Raw genomic sequence first — 7232 nt, 5'->3', positions numbered from 1 at the left:
TGCTGCAATCATCTGTGTCCACTTTCCTAGAGTAGTCCTCTACTTAAGCATGCTGGCTCCTCCATCCATTGTCAATCGTACACTTGCTGTTGCCTGTGTAAGACAGATCCATGTTGGGTCTGTGCTGCAATCATCTGTGTTCACTTTCCTTGAGTAGTCCTCTACTTAAGAATGCTGGCTCCTACATGCAGTTTGAATTGTATACTTGCTACTGCCTGTGTAAGACTGATCCGTGCTGGGTCTGTGCTGCACTCATCTGTGTTCACTTTCCTTGAGTTGTCCTCTACTTAAGCATGCTGGCTCCTCCATCCAGTGTCAGTCGTACACTTGCTGCTGTCTGTGTAAGACTGATCCGTGTTGTGTCTGTGCTGCAATCATCTGTGTTCACTTTCCTTGAGTAGTCCTCTACTTAAGCATGCTGGCTCCTCCATCCATTGTCAATCGTACACTTGCTGCTGCCTTTGTAAGACTGATCCGTGTTGGGTCTGTGCTTCAATCATCTGTGTTCACTTTCCTTGAGTAGTCCTCTACTTAAGCATGCTGGATCCTCCATTCAGTGTCAATCGTACACTTGCAGCTGCCTGTGTAAGACTGATCTATGCTGGGTCTGTGCTGCAATCATCTGTGTTCACTTTCCTTGATTAGTCCTCTACTTAAGCATGCTGGCTCCTCCATCCAGTGTGAATCTTACACTTGCTGATGCCTGTGTAACACTGATCCTTGCTAGGTCTGTGCTCTAGTCTTTTGTGTTCACTTTCCTTGAGTAGTCCTCTACTTAAGCATGCTGGCTCCTCCATCCAGTGTCAATCGTACACTTGCTACTGCCAGTGTAAGACTGATCCGTGCTAGGTCTGTGCTGCAATCATCTGTGTCCACTTTCCTTGAGTAGTCCTCTAATTAAGCATGCTGGTTCCTCCATCCATTGTCAATTGTACACTTGCTGCTGTCTTTGTAAGACTGATCCGTGCTGGGTCTGTGCTTCAATCATCTGTGTCCACTTTCCTAGAGTAGTCCTCTACTTAAGCATGCTGGCTCCTCCATCCAGTGTCAATCGTACACTTTCTGCTGCCTGTGTAAGTCTGATCCCTCTGTGCTCTGTGCCTGACCCAGCCTGACATTATTCCCTTTCTGGACTTAGACTCTTTGCTTGTGACCTCACTTCTCTTGTGCCTGCTCCCTGGAAACTGTCTTGTCTTTCTGGTATTCCTGACCTCGGCTAGTAAATTGGTTTAAGTCTCTGACTTCCCCTTGTTGTACTGCATCATTTCCTGGACCTAGCCTCGGATTGTTTAACCTCCTTTTACTTATTCAGTAAGTAGTGTATATTTTTTCTTTCTGTTATTTGTAGTCTTTCTCTCCCCTTCTGGGGCTAACATTTACTATAGTGACTCGTGTAAGGAGTTAAAAGCACAAGTAGAGTCTGGGGGCGGTTACCTTCTCGGCTCTGTGCCCGGAACCTTTGAGCTGTGCCGCAGGTTCCCTAGGGGAGAGACTTGTAGACTGGGACAGGAGGGAAGCAGCCAGAGAGCGGGAAAAGGATGCATGCAGGAGAGAGAGCAGCTTGCAGAGCAGCGTACAGAGGCGGGTGCAGCTGCGCTCCAGACGAGAGAGAGAAAGAGACTGCCCAGAAAGACTGCATCTTGTAGAGACTGCCCAGAAAGACTGCATCTTGTAGAGACTGCCCAGAAAGACTGCATCCAGTGAGTACTTAAAGCGGACTCTGCTGTGACTTTAGGGGGGGCGCTTTGAGACCCGTTTAGAGACTACTACACCCTGGCCCCTGACTCCTGGTACAGAGACTTAACAGTGCAGAGCCCCGGTTTTCCTGGTACAGAGACTTAACAGTGCAGAGCCCCTTGTTTTCCTGGTACAGAGACAACCGTGCGGAGCCCTGATTTTCTGGCTGTGCTATAAAGGTTAAAGACTCAGAGCCTGTGCATACCACATTAACTCCCGAAACCCCAGGCAGCAGGCTCTCAGAGACTACTCTGCTCACGGACCACAGAGGGATGACAAGTGCCGCTGTTTCTCGGCGCCTACGTTGGAGAAGACGACCCTTCAAGCAAGTCCTCATGAAACTGATAAGTGTCCTTTTCTCAAGAAATCCTGCTTAATTCTGTGTTATTGTTTAACTCCCGTATTTTTGCATTGTTTTATTGCTAGTAATTTTCCATTGCTTCCTCCCTGCGAGGAGAACCTAATTCCTGTTATTAAACCCCTCAACTGTTGGTCTGCCTGTTCCGTGGTGACATACTCAGTACCTGCTCGCTATTACATTTGGCGTAGTCGGCAGGATGTCACACGGTAGCGCGGACAGGGCAGACCAAGCAGCGGGGGAAGTTCCCAGGTCTAGCATTTCCCTGGGAGCCATGTTGAATAATTTGCCAAGGTTCACTGGGAACAATGTAATGTTGTGGAGTTGGACAGAGCGTATCCGGGGAATGATGCGGGGATGCACCCCATGACACCAGCCCTGGAGGCAGAAATTGCATTGATGGCTCTGGAGGGGGAGGCGCGGGATTCTGTCATGCATAGGTCCCCCCAGTAGAGAGATACCCTGGACAAAGTGCTGCGCATACTTGAGGAAACGCATGGGGACCCCACTGACGTAGGGGAACTTCGCATGCGACTGTTTCACCGGGTACAACGGGAGGGGGAGACCGTGACCCAATTCATGAATGCCCTACAAGAGCTTCATACTGCTATCAGACGAAAGGACGGTGTAGGGGTATGGTCAGTTGATGTGGTGCTCAGAGATCAGCTAGTGACAGGACTGCGTGACGCAATGATGAAATAGGCACTGCGAGAGCGCATGCGAGTAAAGCCAGACATGACTTTCTCTGAGGTTGGCAGTGAGGCGCGTGTGCGAGAACAAGAACAGGGAGTGACGGGGCTTGTAGGAAGGGTGCAGAGCGGGGAGGTAACCACCACCGCAGGCAATATTCCCCAGTGGGTGGAGGACCTGAGAATGGAGATTAGACAGGTCCGTGAAGAAATGGCGGCCTCCAGAAGAACTCTGGCAGAGGGGCCCGGCTCTCTGGTGCGAGACAGAGAAGCTGCCCCCCAAAAGGAGGGTGAAACTACCAGGAGGAGAAGCCCTCTTACATCCTACACTTGTGGAGAGTCCGGCCACATTGCTCGATGGTGTCCCCGGCGGAGCCGACCATCCCCGCATCCTCCTTTAAACTAGGTGGCTCTGGGCTTGAGGGGCGCCGCTCAGAGCGTGAAGAACAGAGGAGGAGGAGTAAATGTCCCCACAGCCTTGTTTCCACGTGCCCTCTGGTCTGGGCAGAAATCAATGGAAGAGCAGTGCGATGCTTGATAGACACCGGCTCACAAGTGACCACCATGCCTGAGAGATATTTCCGCCATCACTTCACAGAGGCGCTACGGCCCGAATGGGGTCCTGTTATCAAACTTTTGGCGGCCAATCACTTGCCCATCCCGGTCGCAGGGGTGGTATAGATGAACATAGACGTCTGCGGAAAAGACCTCGGGAGGAGAGGAGTGGTATTGGTGGATGGAGAGGTAGCTAAAGACCATACCGTGACCCTGGGCATGAATGTGTTAAAAGACCTTGGAAGCCTCGTTTTCAACGAGTCCCCGGAACAGTTCCTACAACAATGGAGCGACCAAACTCCCCAGAGAAGGGTCTTCCAACAACTGATAAGGACCGCCCAGGTCCGGGAAGCATACAGCGACGGAAAGGAACTCGGCAAAGTCGTCATCCCCGCCTCAGTCAATCGAGTGTTGCCCCCTGGGCAGACAGTGCTTCCCCTGCCTGTACGAGCTGGCATCTCGCTGGAGGGAGTCGAAGTCCAAATTGAGCCCAGCAGAGCCGACCAGCTGCCGTCAGGAATATTGGTCGCACAGTCCCTGGCTACCGTGCGGGATGGAACTGTCCTTGTGCGCTGCATCAATTTGGGGGAGACAGATATAACTTTGCCCCCTAGAAGCAAAGTCGCTCAAGTCCTGGGCCTTCCAAACGAATTGGTCCCCACTGAGGCGGTACAGCTGACAGCAAGGCCAGAAGATCCGTGGCTGGTGACTGTCAAGGCGGAGGCAGCTCCGGACCCCAGGTTAATGCAAGAAGGGCACCAGATACTGGAACGCATGAGGGCGGAGCTCTCGGAACTTACTCCGCAGCAGGTACCTCAGGTAGAAGCTGTATTGGGGAAATTTCAGGATGCGTTCGCCAAAGATGAAGATGACTTTGGCCGTACCACGGCCATTACCCACGAGATACCCACCTGGGATGCGGCGCCAATCCGGGAACGGTACCGCCAAATACCTCCACAGATGTACCAGGAGGTGAAGGGAATGCTGTCACACATGCTGAAGAAGGGAGTTATACGTGAGAGTCAGAGCCCGTGGGCTGCCCCTATCGTCTTGGTGAGAAAGAAAGACGGGTCCCTGCGGTTCTGTGTGGACTATCGGCGGCTCAATGCTTGCACAGTGCGGGACTCGTACCCACTTCCCAGGATAGAGGCGTCCCTGACGGCACTAGGGAATGCCAGATATTTCTCCACGTTAGACTTGGCTAGCGGCTACTGGCAGGTGCCCATGTCTGAGCAAGACCGAGCCAAGACGGCCTTCATCCTTCCGATGGGACTGTATGAGTTTGACCGGATGCCCTTCGGCCTAGCAAACGCCCCAGGAACATTTCAGCGACTCATGGAGAGATGTCTGGGAGACCTGAACTTTGAAGCCACTTTGATCTACTTGGATGATATCATTGTCTTTGCCCCCACCTTTGAGGAGCATCTGCAGAGATTAGAGCAAGTTCTGAGTCGGCTACAGAAGTATGGCTTGAAAGTGAAACCCCAGAAATGTCACCTCTTCCGTACTGAGATTGAATACTTGGGACATGTTGTCTCCGCTGAAGGGGTGAGGCCTTCCCAGGAGAAGATCGCTGCGGTACAAGAGTGGCCAACTCCAAAAACGGTGAAAGATGTGCGTGCATTCCTGGGACTCACGGGATACTTCAGACGCTTTGTAAAAGACTTTACCCGCCTTGCTAATCCACTCCAGGAGTTGTTGAGGGGAGTGCCCTCTTGCGCCAAAAACAGGAACATACAGTGGGGGAAGCATCAGGAAGAGGCATTCTTGGCTTGGAAGAAGGCATTGACGGAGGCCCCCGTGCTGGCCTACACTGACTTCACACAACCGTTCATCTTGCACACTGACGGGAGCCTGCAGGGCCTCGGGGCTGTACTGTCGCAGATGCAGGACGGGAAAGAGCGAGTCATCGCATACGCCAGTCGGTCTCTGCATGACTCAGAAAGGAATCCAGAAAATTACAGTTCATTCAAGCTGGAGTTGTTGGCGCTGGTGTGGGCAATGACTGAGAAGTTCGCGGAATATCTGGCTGGCTCAGAAGTTCATGTACGCACCGATAACCGTTGGCCCATCTCGAGAATGCCAAGTTAGGTGCCCTAGAACAACGTTGGGTAGCCCGAATGGCCAAGTTCCGATACAGAATTTCGTATAAAAGAGGAGCTGAGAATGTACATGTGGATGCCCTCTCCCGAGTAAACTATCGCAAACCAGCACCCAGCCAGGATGAAGAACTGGAAGATGTAGAGGTTCCATGTTTTGGAAAGACTGCCAGGACGGTGGCAGCGGCGCGGGAAACTGAACAGGAAGAGGCCTGTGTGAATTTGCTGGAGCAGCCCCGCTATGAGTGGGTCCGAGTACAACAGGAGGATCCGGAGCTAGCTCAGTTGAGAAGGTGGGTCGTGTCTGAACAAATGCCCAATCGACGTGAGAGGAGGTCCATGTCACCTGAAGTACTGAAGATGCTACGCCAGTGGGAGAGGCTCGAGTTGCGGGATGGTATCCTGTACCGGAAGGTATTCCTGCAAACAGAACTCAGTCTTGTATGGCAGACAGTGATTCCCTCGTCCATGATAGACCAGGTGGCTAAGGAAGCACATGAGAAAGGAGCACACTTTGGGCCAGAAAAGACTTTCCAGTGGTTACAGCGCCTATTTTATCACCCCCACTTAAGGAACACTGTGGATAAAGTATGTCGGCAATGCAGAAGTTGTGAGCTGGTCAAACCACCAGAACAAAGAGCTCCCACAGAGACGGTGAGGTCTTCTGGCCCCATGGACCTACTGGCAATAGATTACATGACAATTGGACCAGCACATCAAGGTTATGAGCATTGTTTAGTGATGATAGACCACTTTACTAAATTTGCCGTAGTGACGCCCACGCGGGACCAAACTGCCGAGTCTGCGGCTCACGCAATCTGCAAACACTTCATTCAGGTGTACGGGTGTCCCAAGCGCATCCACTCTGATCAAGGGGCCTGCTTCCTCGAAAGAGTGATGGAGGAGCTGCATCAGCTGTACAAGATAGATAAGTCCCGGACCACCCCTTATCATCCACAGGGGAATGGCGCTTGTGAAAGATTTAACCGCACTCTGATTCAAATGCTGAGGACTCTGGAGAAGGACCAGAAGGCGAAGTGGACTGAGTCCGTCCCTGAATTGGTGTGGGCATATAACAATCGTAAACACAGCACTACCGGATTCACCCCCTACTCTCTGTTCTTTGGCCGACCCTGGAAAGGACTGGCAGAGTTGGCGCTGGAACCCGAGGAGGACTACCCACGGACGGGGGTGTACTCCTGGGTTCAAGAACATCGTCGTCGGCTGCGGACAATTCAACGTCTAGTGCAGGACCGGCTACAAGAATTGGAGCATCCCCAGGTAGCTCCTAAAAAGGGGACAGCCCTGTGGCCTGGAGACCGAGTCTTAGTGAGGGAAAAGCGCCCACACAACAAACTGGAGTACCGATGGGAGAAAAGGCCGTACCGAGTGAAGCGGCGGCTCGGCAACGTGGGTCCCGTTTAGGAGGTCCAGCCCGAAACGGAAGAAGGGACTCCCACCCGCACGCTGCACAGGAATATGTTGCGTCCATGTTTGTCTCGAGATCCTGAATCAGTCCAATTGGCTCCAGCACCCCCACCGGCTGCGCCAGTGATCAATGTAGATGTGGAAGATGAGGAAGACTTCGAATCTCCTCCAGTGAACCCAGGAACAGGACTGGTGCCAGATTCTACCAACGTACCGGAGGAAGCCTCGACTCCTCCCACAGCAGCTGACACCACCGCCCCTGCTGGTTTTAGACGCTCTGAACGTTCAACGGCTGGTGTACCCCCTGTTCGCTACAATCAGGATGAGTTCATCTGGCAGCAGATTGTGCAAGGACTAGAAGATTGC

Source organism: Ranitomeya variabilis, chromosome 5 (genome assembly GCF_051348905.1).
Source record: "Ranitomeya variabilis isolate aRanVar5 chromosome 5, aRanVar5.hap1, whole genome shotgun sequence".
NCBI lineage: Eukaryota > Metazoa > Chordata > Amphibia > Anura > Dendrobatidae > Ranitomeya > Ranitomeya variabilis.
The sequence above is the reverse complement of the archived record's forward strand: the minus strand, read 5'-3'. Positions refer to the sequence as shown.